The following is a 16,531-nucleotide window of genomic DNA, read 5'->3' on the forward strand; positions in this document are numbered from 1 at the left end:
CAGATTGTCACATACTTATGAATAATAAAATAAATAAAATAAACCTTTGTGTCAGCTTCCTTGTAACACAATAAAAGTAAAGAACAATGGATAATGCTTCCACACAAAGTATTGCAATCAATAGTTCAAATACCTCAAAATCAAATCAAATGAACAATCAGTTTGATTCAGTTCACAGAATGAAATTCAGAATTTTCACTTTCAGTTGCAAATAAATCACTTTCTCTTTAAATAGTCTGTCCAATGTAAATCAGAGACTCAAGATTTGTCAACTCAATTCAGTTAACCCGAGTTCATAACTCGAGTCGATGAGTTCAGAGAACTGTTGATTCTTTTAGAATGATTCAGGATCGCAATCAATGTCTTTTGTTGAAAAATCAAAAAGAAAACAAGATGATGGTTGTCCAAAAGTAAAAGAAAGAATTCTCCTACCAGTTTGATGGCTCAAAAACACAGTTCAACAGAGAAAACGGTTCCGTGGGTGGCTCGCCATATCTGCACCTCGTGCGTCCAGCAAGAATCAGGGAACTCATCACAGAAGAACTTGAATCTCACAAAAAACCCAGCCTTGCAAAACACAAGGCAGAACAATAATTAATCCACAGTTCGACAATATCATCGTCAAATCACATGTATGCACTTCAATCAACACATTAAACATAACACTTTAACACTTAATAGCATACTTCATTAGCTCATTAGCATTCTCACACGTGCGTCAGCTTTAGGCCATGTGCTATCCACTTCGGCTCCCACGGCCTATATAAACACTCTGGATTGTTTCTCTATCAGATCCGCGGCACCTTTTTTACATAAACGTCAAGTCAATGTTTGAGTTTTAACTCACCAATGCGATGAATTTATATATTTTCTACAAGGAAGTTCATTTGTGGCACATTGATGTTCCGTATATCTGCATCGATCTGTTTCACAAGCCTCGCTTCCTGAACCACTGAGACCTCGCAGCCCTTTGCTTCACCCAAAGGTTCATTACTCGAAGCTTCATTCAGCATTGCTCACTAGTGATACCTAGCTACTGTGCAAAGAAATTGCAGACAAATTAATTAATTCTGAACCAATGACCTGAGCAGACTTATGATGTCCATATCTGTGTTGAGTGCAGGGCTTATGGTGGAGGGTGTGTAATGAAGTAAACTGCAATAGAATAGTCTGGGGTGGAAAAAAGTTAAGAATTGTTTCTGGGCGGTTTTGTGCATTGAACTGTTACTAGTTTTAGTGCAGTGTTTTGCTTATGGGACTGGGGATATAGAGGAGCAAACTGCAGTTTGGGGAGGGTGAAGGAAGGATTACAATAGATTTTTATTGAGAAACAGAATTTTTTCAAGTGTGTTGGGGTTTAGATGATTCCTCTTCTTGGACAAAACCTCTCCAGCCTCGGAAATGATCCTTTCACAAAGAACAGAGGATGCAGAGGAACATAAAAATGCCAGTGCCAGCTGGTGAGGATACTGATGCTTCTGTTGAGGCCAGACAGGGGAGGATCTCCTCTTTCTTGATGGCTCCATTACCAGGAAAAAGGAAGAGTCACAAAAAGCAAACAAATCCAAAATTGCAATCCAAAACAAAAAGCAGTCCAGATCCAAAAATCCAAAGCAATCCAAATAATCTTATCTCATTAATATAATGAGACTATAATAGATATTATAATTAATAATAACAATATACTATAGTCTAACCTGATAGACATAATGTAATAATATACAGCCCTAACACATATATGACTCAATAACGACAATGAGAGTTCTCTGACTCTACTACAACTGCTTCTGCTACTCCTGCAACAGCCACAAGGGCTCGCGAGTTCCGTTTCGAGAGGTCTCTCCTATTGTGTAATGCTTACGCTATGGGAAAACTCCTTTTCTCGAGAAATATTGAAGTCTTTATGTAAAACGCATTGCAGCTGCACAGCATACAGCAATGAGCGAGGCAGCTCGGTCATTGGCTGTGCTGCAGGCAACTTGCACGAACCAATGACGGGGCGACTCTGAACCCGCTTCCAATGAGCGTGCTTCGTGTCCACGCGCGTCAGAGCCCGCCAAGATGGGCGTGGCCAAGGGCTATATATTGGGCGCCCCGTCGTCTGAGTTCTTTAGATTTAATCTCCTTCAGCAAAGAACCTTCTCTTCGCTGATCCTCCGGATTTATTGGAGTCTTTCGCCGCCGCCGCCGTCGACAAGCCTACAGCAGGACTGCTTCGAGGACGCCGGCGCCTTCAGCCGCCTTCGATCGCCCATCTGCTAAGCCATCCGGCGCGCATCATCACCATATCCTTTTCAAAGCTTTCAGTGTTCGCCCCCGCGACACTTTTTCTAAAAGAGCAATTTTTCAAGGCGTCAAATGCCTTCCTGCGCTTCGTGTCGAGGCCCTCTTCAAGACGGGGATCGTCACATCATTTGCGCCCGCTGCCCGGGACCGGACCACGCAGAGGCTGCCCTTACTCGAGGCGGATGTCCCGAGTGTGACGCCCTGGGCCTCACCGAGCTGCGCGCTCGCTTCGCCGTTTTCACCGCGAAAGAGCCCACCTCTTCCGTGCTGCCATCTCCTCTGGTCGAGCCGCGAAAGAAAAAACGCCGCTCACAGAGGCTGCCGGAGCACGCGGTTTGCAGTGATGTCACGCCGGGCCAATCCCCGCGTGCTTCACCGCCACCCGAAGACTCCCCGCCGCCAGTCCAGTTCACACAGGTGGACCAGCACCCCTCCAGCGGAGCGATGGGGCTCGTCTCGTTTGGCGCGTCAGGGGATGACGAAGATAAGGATGACAGTTTTTCCTGTGATGCTGCATCCGACGACTGGCCGGGCTCGTCCTTCGACCCCGCGCCTTCGACATTAGCGGGCACGAGCGCGGGCTCCAGCATGGACTCAGAGATCGTCCGCATTCTCTCCAAGGCCGTGGAAGACCTCGGGCTCGATTGGTCTTCCCCGGAAGAACCCACCCGCAGCCGACTGGACAATGGTTCCTGCAGGGGCGCCGACAGGCCCCTCGACAAAGACCCTCCCCCTTCTTCCCGGAAGTTCACGACGAACTCACAAAGTCGTGGAAAGCCCCGCACTCCGCTCGCCTGAAGTCTTCTTTTTCTTTGTCGCTCTCCTCCGTGGACGGCGCGAAAGAAAGAGGCTATGAGGGGACTCCACCCCTCGAGGAGGCTGTGGCCAATCATCTGTGTCCACCCTCCAACGCTGGATGGAAAGCTAAAGCTTCTCATCCCTCGAAGCCTTGCCGGTCCACTTCAGCTCTCGCCGGTCGCGCATACGCCGCCGCCGGCCAAGCTGCATCAGCGCTTCACTCTATGGCTGTCCTCCAGGTGTTTCAAGCCAAACTTCTCCGCAGTATGGACGAGTCTGGACCCGAGCCTGAGGCATTTAAGGACCTACGCAGCGCCACTGACATAGCGCTGCGAGCCACAAAAGCCACCGCCCAATCCATCGGCCGTGCTATGGCTAACCTGACTGTCCTTGAGCGCCATCTGTGGCTGACGCTAACAGATATGAAGGATGCAGATAAGGCGTCTTTCCTCGACGCGCCTATCTCCCAAGACGGCCTGTTTGGACCAGCGGTGAAGGAGTTCGCCGAGCGCTTCACCGAAGCCCGTAAGGACTCACAGGCTATGCGTCACTTCCTGCCCAAGCGATCTAGCTCATCGCAGAGCCGCCAACGGCCGCCTCAACAGCAGCGAGCTAAGACGGCGCCCCCCGTTTCTCAGCCCAAACCTGAAACGGATTTTCGACGCCGCTCGCGCTCTGCCAACAGGAAGCAACCGCCCGAGCGACGGGGACCTCGGCCCAGGATTGTGCTGAACCCAGAGCCTCGTAAGTCCTCCTAGCTACAGGGAGGAAAAGGGAGAGCGCGTGTCTCGCGAGAGCCGGACCGCTCTCTCCAAAACGTCTAAAGCATTACCCAGTCCCCTTACAGGCGGCTGGAAATGTCTATACAGCAGCTAATGTGCCAGCAACACAGCTCCCCCACCTGCAAACAAACGCCGTTTTTACAGCGACACACAGAAATCACATAAAGAGCTATTTTCTGCCTGTGTCATTAACTCTTCGGGGTCGCCGGCGTGATCAAGTTACATGACCAGTTTAAGACGTCGAAGCATAAAAACAAAGTCACGTTGAGCGCTGCCATCCACTTCTGTCGAAAGTGCTGGCTTGAAATTCTATTTTACTTTTTCTTTTGTGTTGATAGACCAAGTAAAAACGGAGATATGATCATTTAAACTTTATATAAAAAAATACTGACGCGTTCGTAAAAGAACGCAAGATGGGATGCGACAGGCGTTGCATTTATTCTATTAACTTCGTCGGTTTTTGTCATAAAACAAAACGGAGAAAAATGTGTGAATCTGCTGACTCTGCTATTCAGGCTGCACATTTTAGGGAATGGAGGAGGAGCCAACTGAGCTAAGACGCAAAATTGAAAGATAGAGGATTTACGGAGTTGATAAAGATAGACATATATACGTTATATATATATAGAGAGATTATTGCTAGTTTTTGGAAGAGTTTGAGTAGATTTTGAGAGTAGTTTAGGAGTAGTGTAGATAGTTTAGGTAGTTTAGGAGTAGTTTAGGTAGTTTAGGAGTAGATTTAGCTAAACTGTTTTGAGGAGAGGCACAGATAAAAAATAAAAATAAAAAACACCTGATATTTGCTGTAAATAGTTGTATGTATAATTTGATTTTGTGTTCATTTTACCTATTGTATGGTATATTTGCACTATTGAGGAACCCCTCTTACTCAAGGAATGAAATCCCTGTAATGTAGATATCTGTGTAATTGTACATGAATTGTTTTGTAGAGTTTCTAAGCAAAAAAGGAAAGAAAAAACGCCTTTTGCCACACCTGCTTTTTGCTGCATATAGTTTAATTTTATCTCAATTTTAAATTTTTTATGTTGTATTTGCACTATTTGCGAACCCTCATACTCTGGGAATGCAAGGCCTTAAATATAGCTCTCTGAATAATTGTGTGCACAACATTTTTTAAAAAGTGGCTGAGCTAAAAAGAAAGAAAAAAAGCCTATGGCTACACACGCTTTTTTTTGTAAATCATATTTTTTTTGTATATAGGTTGATTATATCTGAATTGTACCTGTATATGTTGACATTTACAACTTGTGTTTACATTTTAAACCTTTTAAAATGCTTCATTGAGCATGTTTGTGTTTTTTGTAGTAGAAAAGCTATAATTTTTCTATTCGGATTTTGTGTTTTTTGTGTGATTTTGGGTCCAGTATGTTGATAGAGTACATCAAAGTGAAAAACAAATTGTCTGATCATATAGGTGATGTTGTGCTGAAAAAAATTATACCAAACATTGGTATGGTAAACATTTTTTTATGTTGCAAAATTTAAAAAAAATAAAAGTACTCAAAAACGGCCAAAATAGCCCAAGACTCCGAAGGGTTAAAGGGTCACGTGTCCACACCAAAGTGCGCATTCCCACATATCAAAACTGTCAACGCAGTGCCAAATGTTTTCCCAGCTCAGGCTGGACGCCCCATAAATGTAGATTGTGTGCCAACTGTTACGTATGCACCACTACACACAAGCACTGTTCCCACAGTTATAAACACTTCCCCAGTAAAAGCGGGAAGTTGTATAAGAGTAGCGTGTGTGCCCGCTGTTATGTACGCACCCCAACTCACAAACACTGTTTATATGGCCAAAAACCTCCCGCCACGAGCGGGAAGTTTTATGAAAGTGGCGCGCGTGCCTACCACAGTCTATGCACCCCCACCCATAAGCACTATACACACAGTGTTAAACATTTCCCCATCTCACTCTGTGAGCATTACAGCGAGCGTGCCTGTAATCTCACACGCACCCCTGCACTCGGCATTCAGCAGAGCTGCTCAGCGCGCGTCCGCGCCGCTGAGAGCTGTAAGCTCGGTGTTAACACAGAACGATTCGCTGGCGGGAGCCATACGTCACTGCGACACGCCCCCTGCCAACATTCAGCCCATATCTGTGCGAGCGAAAGCTTGGGAAAATATCCCCGACATGCCGAAATGGGTTTTGAACATAATAAAACACGGTTACTCGCTTCAATTCGCTCGCAGACCGCCCCGCTTCACAGCGGTGGTAGAGACGAAAGTGAGAAAAGATGTTTCACATGTTCTACGCACCGAGATGCTCAAACTGATAGAGAAAGGCGCTATAGAAACAGTCCCCCCCTCTATGAGCGAGGCAGGTTTTTACAGCCGCTATTTTCTCGTCCCGAAAAAGGACGGCGGTCTCCGCCCCATTCTAGATCTCAGACATCTGAACAAAGCTTTAATGATTCGTTCGTTCAGAATGATAACTACCAAGCATATCCTCGCGCAAGTTCGCCCGAGGGATTGGTTTCTGTCAGTGGATCTGAAAGACGCTTACTTTCACATTCCAATAGCGCCTCATCACAGGCCATTTCTGAGATTCGCTTTCGAGGGACAGTCATACCAGTACACAGTACTACCATTCGGCCTGTCACTGGCACCCCATACATTTACGAAATGTATGGATGCAGCACTTTCCCCCCTGAGACAGAGGGGAGTGCGAATACTAAATTATCTCGACGATTGGCTAATACTAGCACAATCAGAGAGCCAGTTAGTGACACACAGGTCTTGGATTATCAGTCATCTAGAGTGCCTAGGTCTAAAAATCAATTTTGCAAAGAGCATGCTATCCTCCAGCCAGAATATTTCTTTCCTGGGAATAGTGCTAGACTCAGTGCAGATGACGGCGCGCCTCTCATCAGAGCGCGCGCTCACTATCCGGCGCCTTGCAACATCGTTCAGAGCGGGCGCGCGCGCCCCCGTCAAGCGGTTTCAGAGGATGCTCGGTCTCATGGCCTCAGCATCAGCTGTACTCCAGCTAGGATTGTTGCACATGCGTCCTCTCCAACGCTGGCTCAAAAGCCGTGTCCCCACCCACGCGTGCCGCTCGGGCCACTTTTTAAACAGAGCAAATCACGGCTGCATAAAAGCCCTGACGCCCTGGAAAGCTGTCGACTGGTATCAGTCCGGCGTGAGTTTGGGTTTCTCCTAAACACAAGGAGAAAGATGATCACGACAGATGCCTCCAAAATAGGGTGGGGGGCCCTTTACGAGGGCAGGCCTGTCTACGGCTTGTGGTCAAACCCGGAGAAGCGCCTACATATAAACTGTCTGGAATTGAAAGCGGTCGCTTTGGCTCTCAGAGCCCTGCTCCCGTACCTTAGGGACGAGCACGTCCTAGTCCGAACGGACAACATGACGGTAGTCTCGCATATAAATCGTCAGGGTGGACTCAGATCGAGCTCCCTGCACTCGATGGCCAGGGAGCTCCTCCTATGGTCCCAGCGCAACCTGCGCTCGCTGAGAGCAGCGCATGTGCCAGGTGTTCTGAACCAGGGAGCGGACATGCTGTCCAGAGACAAAGTTCTCCCAGGAGAATGGTCTCTCCACCCCCTGACGATTCAGTGGTTATGGCAAACCTTTGGCAGAGCAGAGGTCGACCTCTTTGCCTCCAAGGAAAATACGCACTGCCCTCTCTTCTTTTCAAAGAGCACGGACGCGCTCGCCCAAGTCTGGCCGAGCCGCCCGCTGTATGCCTTCCCTCCGGTTGCGATGCTACCTCAGGTCATCAGTCGGATCAGGGAGGAGAAATGTGCAGTGCTCCTGGTAGCCCCACTCTGGAAAAACCAGACGTGGTTTCCAGAACTGATGCAGATGATACAATCTGCCCCATGGCCGATTCCACTGAGGCTAGATCTCCTCAGGCAGGCCAACGGGACGATCCTCCATCCCCGCCCCGATCTGTGGGCCCTCCATGCGTGGCCCCTCAACGGATTCCCGGGAACCTCCCCAGTGGAGTGTTGAGAACCATCACTGAGGCGCGAGCGCCCTCTACGAGGCGCTTATATGCCCAGAAATGGAAGGTGTTCAGTGACTGGTGCAAGTCCAGGAATCTGAATCCTGAGACATGCGAAGTACCGAGTTTGCTCGTTTTCTTACAAGAGCTATTGGAGGCAGGCCGCACCCCCTCCACGCTCAAAGTATATGTGGCTGCCATAGCGGCATCACATGAACCGGTCGAAGGACGCACACTAGGGAAAAACTACCTAGTTGTTCGTTTCCTGAGGGGCGCCAGGAGGATAAATCCCCCACGCCCCCCCTCGGTGCCGATTTGGGACCTGGCCACGGTCCTGGACGCACTTAAGCGTGCCCCGTTCGAACCCCTCCGAACTGTGCACCTTAAACAGCTCTCGCTCAAAACTGCTCTCTTGCTGGCTCTCGCCTCGGTCAAGAGAGTGGGCGACCTGCACGCGCTGTCATCAAGCGCTACCTGCCTGGAGTTTGGACCTAACGACAACAGAGTTGTCCTCAGGCCAAGACACGGGTATATTCCTAAAGTGCTCTCTACTCCTTTCAGAGCACAGGTGATATCTTTGGCCGCGCTATCGTCCCCAGCAGACGAAAGTGACGCTAATTTACTCTGCCCGGTCAGGGCACTCAGAGTATATTTGGAACGTTCTGCCCTGTTCAGACAGACAGAGCAGTTGTTCGTATGCTTTGGCGGCTGCACTAAGGGTCTGGCTGTGTCAAAGCAAAGAATATCGCGCTGGATAGTTGATGCTATAGCGCTGGCTTATGAAGCCAAGGGCCTTCAGTGCCCCTTGGGCATCAGAGCTCACTCTACGAGAGGCATGGCCTCCTCGTGGGCGTGGTCGAGTGGGATACCCATTCAAGATATTTGTGCGGCTGCAGGCTGGGCCTCACCGTCCACATTTATCAGGTTTTATAACCTACAGGTCCCCTCATTGCACTCTAACATACTGTCGGTCTAACTATGCATAGGCTGGGGTGTGTACATGCTGAGCATTGTCTCCTCCCTCATAGAATCACATCTTTGCATCTGATGTGGAGGATTTTTCATACATGACAGTACATAAAAATGTGCTTGTGTGTGTCTTTGGACGCCCTTTGGGCCGTTCCACGTTGTCCCTTTATAAAGCCCGCCTTCGGCTGGCTCGTTGGATAATTAATTCGCTCAAAAGCTCAGGCACCGGCCTCCGGCTTAATAGAAGCGAAGTCAGCACGCACGGCGTTTTACATGGCGTTCCCATAGCGTAAGCATTACGCAATAGGAGAGACCTCTCGAAAGGGAACGACTCGGTTACTAACGTAACCTCGGTTCCCTGAGAGGAGGGAACGAGTATTGCGTAATCTGCCGTGCTTGTGCTTGGTCAATTTGCTTCAGTCGATTGAACCTAAAGAACTCAGACGACGGGGCGCCCAATATATAGCCCTTGGCCACGCCCATCTTGGCGGGCTCTGACGCGCGTGGACGCGAAGCACGCTCATTGGAAGCGGGTTCAGAGTCGCCCCGTCATTGGTTCGTGCAAGTTGCCGCAGCACAGCCAATGACCGAGCTGCCTCGCTCATTGCTGTATGCTGTGCAGCTGCAATGCGTTTTACATAAAGACTTCAATATTTCTCGAGAAAAGGAGTTTTCCCATAGCGTAAGCATTACGCAATACTCGTTCCCTCCTCTCAGGGAACCGAGGTTACGTTAGTAACCGAGTCGTTTCGAACCCCCGTTATCCGAAAGCGACACACAGACCGAACCGATGACGTATCCACACAAACCGAGGCCTCGTTTGTCATTAGTCACGTGATTTTCACGTTAACAACACAAGCCTCGAATCGCGACTTCATCTGGCACGCCCATTTTTTCTCAACACCAGCTCCGACGCCTCGGTTCAAATGTCACATCACTACGGATGAGACGGATTTTGCCATCACTACTCGTCCGCTTCTTACTCTGGCATCAGCTCCTTCATATTACAGCATCAGATCAGAAATTCTGTTTTTCTGTTGTATTCGATCACTTTTCTCTGAATTAATCACTTACATGGAGGGGTTCTTTTGAAGATCGCTCCGTGTAGCTGCCTCATCTCACTCGCTCCACGAGTAGCAGATAGGCGGGGCTTGGCTCACTGCTGCTACTAGCTCTTAAAGAGCCCATCACCTCATTTAATCGGTGATTTCTTTCTGTTTCTTTCTTACTTATTTTTTACTTTCATTTTATTTTATTAGTAGCCTGGGTTACCCGGGTTACATTACGGTTTCCTTCTCTTCCCCTCCCTGCAAAACACAGCTGTATGTCAAACCAAACTTTTCTTACAAGTCCTGTGGGTGTGAAAGTGGAGAGTGCAGGTGCATTTCTAATTTTATCCAAGTCAGACTCAGTAATACGCGGATGATGAACGCTGTCTTTTACATTTTTCCTGTAGCGCTTTAAAACTGATTTAAAGATGGCATTGCTTGACTTGAAGTCTTTATCACTTATAATGTTGTATTTTGTGATGTGACGGTTTATACCTGCTCTGAGACACATCAAACTTGCAACACTGTATTCGCGTCCAGCGGTAGACTGAACAGAGGCATAAAACTCCCGCAATGTCTAATTTAAAAGAGAAGCAGAGTAGGTCTCGAAATCAAAATTTTTCTGTCTTTGGCGCAAAAATTCATTGAAAGTGTTAACTGCCCATTTAGTTGTCTTTTTCGTATTGACCTCATCTTTATCGTCTTCGATCTTATCTAGCTCTGTCGGTGTTAATTCTTTGTGCCGCTTTTTGTCATTCAACGTCTTCTCCAAGTCTTCTATTTCGTCTTGTGCCAGGGCCCATTTCACAAAATTGCCATATTCACCATACAAATTAAACGATATGCAAAAATCATCCATTTAGCCTACCTAAATAAACGTTTTCATATGTGTCTCTCACTCTGTTTGCAAGTGTAACTGTGTTACTATGGTTACCAATGATTACAGTAGTGGAATAATTTCAAACTGTAATCAAACTGACTGGAACTACCTGTGCATTAAACGGTTCTCTTACGAGAGGTTCTCTCGTATTGCGTAAGTTTAGCTTACGCTACAGGAAAGATTCATCTTCTCGAGATATTGAAGCCAAAAAATTATCCTTCATTTTGTATTCATTGTCAACGCAGTGCAGCAGCTAGCAGACCTAGAGCAGGCCATCTCGCGTGCTCATTGGCTGCCCTGCGGGCAACTGCTGCAGCCTACCAGTGAGCCCGGCGTCACGTCATTCAATAAAGGGTGCCCGCGCCTTCATAGCGTCACAGCCCGCCAGAATGGGCGTGGCTTAGCGTATAAAAGTAGGGGCTGTAGGCTGACTTCCCTGATTTTTCATCTCTTCAGCGAGCTCTTCGCATCGCTGGATCTGAGAGAAGCCACCGCCGCCGTCGAACAGCGAACAGCCAGCTTAGGACAGCGCTGAGGAAGCCGGCCGTCTTCGCCACCTTCAGCCATCCGTGCGAGCTACGCTATCCGGCGACGTATCCTTTACCTATTCTAAAAGAGCAGCGAGTGTCTTTTTAAAGAAGCGCTTCCTGTGGCTCGTGTAGAGCCCCGCTCAGCGCCGGAGACCTGCCTGGGCCTGGAACATGCTGCGAGCTCTGTGAAGCGCTTCCGGCCAGGCCGCATCTGCTCTCCACTCCATGGCTGTGCTACAGATCCTGCAAGCCGACTTCCTCCGTGAATGGGATGAGAAGGGCCGGGATCCAGCTGCGGTTACAGACCTGAGAAGTGCGACGGATCTCTCTCTCCGCGCCACTAAAACCGCAGCTCAAGCCATTGGACGAGCCATGGCCGCGTTGACTGTAACAGAGAGGCACCACTGGTTGACGCTCGCGGATATGAGGGAAACTGAGCGAGCCACCTTCCTGAACGCGCCGGTCTCCCCCCCTGGTCTCTTCGGCCCAGCGGTGAACGGGATCGTTGACCGTTTTGCTGAGGTACAGAAGACCACGCAGGCCATGAACCTCTTCCTGCCGCGACGCTCGAGCTCCGCTACAGGCCGCTCTCGCGAGAGACAAAGCCAGCCTCCTGTGCGAGCCAGCGCCCAGCGTCCAGCACAGCCTCAGCCTTCGCAGCGACGTCAGGGCGGCCGCCCTAGGTCGCGCTCAGACAGCCGTCACGGACCGCCGCCCCCCAGAGGGCCTCGGCAGAAGATCACGCTGAAGTCTGAGCACGCGAAGCCCTCCTAACAAAGAGAGAGAAAAGACGCGAGTTTCCCGCTGCGGCCGGACCGCCGTCAAAGTTTATTTCCCTGTCAGTCCCCTTCAAACAGGCTACTGCAGTGGTTCATTTAGCAGCCAACGAGCCGGTTTGTTCACCCTCTCGCCTGCACACAAACGCCGTTTTCACGGCGACCCAGAGAAATCTCAAAAAGAGTATAATGTCTGGTCTGGCTCACGCCGTCTGTGTTTTATGTGTAGTGAAAGTGCCCATGCCCCGGTGTTGTTCACCCCTACACATAAGCACTTCGAATCTCGTGTCACTCACAGAGCACACTCTCATAAAGTGCAGAAAAGCAGCTCAAGTGTTGAATGTAAGAAATGTGCCCACAGGTCTGTGCTCACTATCTGCCCGCTCTGTTACACGATCAAAAAAGCAGGTCTCGTGCCCGCCAGAGAGCGTTCACGCTTGCTAACACAAACCTCCCCCCGGGCTCCGCCCACGCGTTTAAGTGTTATTACAAAACTCAGGGCATTAATAAGACGCTCCCCATCCATTATGATCGGGGCGTCAAATACACTTGTAAGTCTCGTGCCCGCGCTCACGCTTACAGGAAGCTTTTCCGCCCGGAGCGCTGCCCGCGCGTCAAAAAGTGAAAAAAGAATGTTCCCCATCCCTTATGATTGGGACATCTCACATAAATCAGCCACGCTTTCGGCTCCGGTTCAGTTTCAAAAGCCCGCAAATGGCGGCGATCTGAACCCGGAGGCCATTCGCCCCATTAGCGGCTAACATAGCTGCGTGGGAAACTATCCCAGGGATTTCAGAATGGGTGCTGAGCACAATAAAGCAAGGCTATACACTTCAATTAATTCACCGTCCCCCGCGCTTTCAAGCCCGGACCGCGACGATAGTGAATGCGGAACTATCTGGACGATTGCCTGATATTGCCACAGTCAGAGACAGAACTGCTATCTCACAGAACAGTGCTTCTCAGTCAGCTGGAAAGCTTGGGTCTCACGGTCAACTGGACCAAAAGCTCATTACTGCCCAGCCAGTCAATTTCCTTTTTAGGAATAGAACTGGACTCGGCGACCATGAAGGCTCGTTTATCGACACAGCGCGCGCACCGTATTCGCCACCTAGCCGCATCTTTCCAGAAGGGTAGCTTTCTCCCTTTGAAAACATTTCAAAGGAAGTTGGGCTGTATGGCATCAGCTGCAGCGGTGCTTCAGCTGGGCCTAATTCGCATGCGCCCACTCCAATGCTGGTTGAGTGCTCACGCGTCCCGCCGAGCCTGGGTTTCTGGCGGCCAGAAAATCAGAGTGACTCAGACCTGCATAGCGGCTCTGCAGCCCTGGTTAGTAGCCGACTGGTACCAGCAGGCAGTGATGATGGGAACCATCTCTTATCGGAAAGTCATTTCTACAGACGCGTCCAACTCGGGTTGGGCACACTGTTCGAGGGCAGACCGGTCTTCGGCCAGTGGTCAGACCAAGAGAAGTGTTTTCACATAAACTGTCTGGAAATGATAGCGGTCGAGAACGCGCTGAAGCGCTTCCTCCCGTTCATACAGGACCAACATGTTCTTGTCCGCTCGGACAACATGTCTGTGGTATCCTATGTAAACCGTCAGGGCGGTGTCAGATCCAGAAATCTCTGCAATCTGACGGAACGCCTCCTTATTTGGTCTCAGATGCACCTGCGTTCGCTGAGGGCGGCGCATGTGCCTGGCCATTTGAACGACGGCCCAGACAAACTGTCCAGGGACAATGTTCCCCCAGGGGAATGGTCCCTGCAATCCCAAACGGTCCAGAAGCTGTGGCGCCTATTCGGCAGAGCGGAAGTCGACCTATTTGCGTCAAAAGACAATGCTCAATGCCCGACGTTCTTCTCAAAGGACGAGGACGCGCTGGCCCAGGTTTGGCCCAGCCTCCCGCTACATGCTTTCCCTCCGGTCTCTCTGTTACCACAGGTGATCAAGAGAACCAGGGACACGCGCCACTCGGTGCTCCTCATAGCCCCGCGTTGGGAGAATCAGATTTGGTTCCCGGAACTAGCATGGCTGTCACTTACAGCTCTGTGGCCGATTCCGGTAAGGGCAGATCTCCTCTCTCAGACTCGCGGCACGATCTGGCATCCCCATCCAGAGCGTTGGACTCTTTACGCATGGTTGATCAACGGGTACTCGTTGTCCTGCCAGAAGGAGTGATGAACACGATCACGCAGTCTAGAGCTCCTTCCACGAGAAGGCTCTACGCGTCTAAATGGTCGGTGTTCTCCGGATGGTGCACCGACAGAGGTCTGGACCCACGGACATGCGGGGTGGCGCATCTGCTCACCTTCCTACAAGAGCTGTTGGATAAGGGGAGGTCCCCATCCACGCTCAAAGTATACGTGGCGGCCATGGCAGCGTTCGCAGAATCGACGCACGGCCAGTCACTGGGAAGACATGAGTTGGTCATCCACTACCTTAGAGGAGCTAGAAGGATGAACCCGATACAAGCATCGGGACAGTGTGTGTGATGCAATAGTGGTTTGAAAACTGAGCCCCGGTATCAACCGTCCCATCACTACTGAAGACTGGAGTAATCAGAATCAGAATCAGAATCAGAAAGAGCTTTATTGCCAAGTGTGCTTGTACACACAAGGAATTTGTTTTGGTACTGAGGCTTCCAGTGGACATATACAAATACAAAATTAAACATAATACTACAAATTATAAGAATAAAAAATAAAAATATAAATATATGAGAATAATACTATCACAGTTGGGTTTAGTCTGAATAGACATTTTCAGATTTACAGATTATGAACCTATTTACAGTGTTTTGAATATTATAAATAAATAAATCTACATATAAGTATCACCTGAGTTGTGGGATATTGCACTAAACAGTGGGAGTATTGCACTTACAGGCATATGCCTTGGGAGGAGTGTTAACTGTTCAGGAGGGAAATGGCCTGTGGGAAGAAACTGTTCCTGTGCCGAGATGTTCTTGTGGACAGTGATCTGAGTCTCCGTCTTGACGGTAACAGTTCAAACAGGTGGTGTCCAGGGTGAGTGGAGTCTGTGATGATTTTACCTGCTCTCTTCCTCACTCTGGAAGAGTACAGGTCCTGGAGGTTTGGCAGGGGGGCACCAATAATCCTCTCCGCAGTCCGGACTGTCCGTTGTAGTCTCCTGATGTCTGATTTGGTAGCTGAACCAAACCAGACAGTGATGGAAGCGCACAAGACAGACTCAATGACGGCTGAGTAGAACTGAATCAGCAGATCCTGTGGCAGGTTGAACTTCCTCAGCTGGCGAAGGAAGTACAGTCTCTGCTGGGCCTTTTTCACAGTGGAGTCAATGTGATTGTCCCACTTCAGGTCCTGAGAGATGATAGTGCCCAGGAACCTGAATGACTCCACTGCTTCCACAGTGCTGTTCATGATGGTGAGTGGGAGGAGTGCTGAGCTGTTCCTCCTGAAGTCCACGATCATCTCCACTGTTTTGAGCGTGTTCAGCTCAAGGTTGTTATAACTGCACCAGGCAGCCAGCTGTTCAACCTCCAGTCTGTAAGCAGACTCGTCACCGTTTCGGATGAGACCGATGACAGTGGTGTCGTCTGCAAATTTCAGGAGCTTGACAGTGGGGTCTTTAGAAGTGCAGTCATTAGTGTACAGGGAGAAGAGCAGTGGGGAGAGAACGCACCCTTGGGGAGCACCAGTGCTGATTGTGAGTGTCTTGGATGTGTGTTTCCCCAGTCTCACTCGCTGCTGCCGGTCTGTCAGGAAGCTGGTGATCCACTGACAGATCGAGGATGGTATGGAGAGCTGGGTCAGTTTGGCTGTGAGAAGACCAGGCATGATGGTATTGAAGGCCGAACTGAAGTCCACAAAGAGGATCCTTGCATAAGTCCCTGGTCTGTCGAGATTTTGCAGGATATAATGCAGTCCCATGTTGACTGCATCATCCACAGACCTGTTTGCTCTGTAAGCAAACTGAAAGGGATCCAGCAGGGGTCCAGTGATGTCCTTCAGGTGGGCCAGCACCAGTCTTTCAAACGACTTCATGACCACAGACGTGAGAGCGACAGGTCTGTAGTCATTAAGTCCAGTGATTTTGGGTTTTTTGGGGACAGGAATGATAGTGGAGCGTTTGAAGCAGCAGGGAACTTCACACTGCTCCAATGATCTGTTGAAGATCTGCGTGAAGACCGGGGCCAGTTGGTCAGCGCAGGCTTTTAAACAAGCAGATGAGATGCCGTCTGGGCCTGAGGCTTTCCTAGTCTTCTGTTTTTTGAAGACTCGGCTCACGTCCTCCACACAGACCTTAAGCTCAGGTTGGATGGCAGGAGGGGGGAGTGATAATTGGAGAACAGGAGGTGATGCTGAATGTGTGAAGTGCAGATCAGACCGGGTGTGTGGTGTGAATGAGGGCTTTTCAAACCGGCAGTAAAATGAATTTAAATCGTCAGCCAGGTGTTGATTGTCCACAGATCGAGGGGATGGTGACTTGT

The sequence above is a fragment of the Siphateles boraxobius genome, unplaced genomic scaffold, assembly GCF_051911475.1.
Source record: "Siphateles boraxobius isolate OS27281-9 unplaced genomic scaffold, OSU_SipBor_1 86, whole genome shotgun sequence".
NCBI classification, from domain to species: Eukaryota; Metazoa; Chordata; class Actinopteri; order Cypriniformes; family Leuciscidae; genus Siphateles; species Siphateles boraxobius.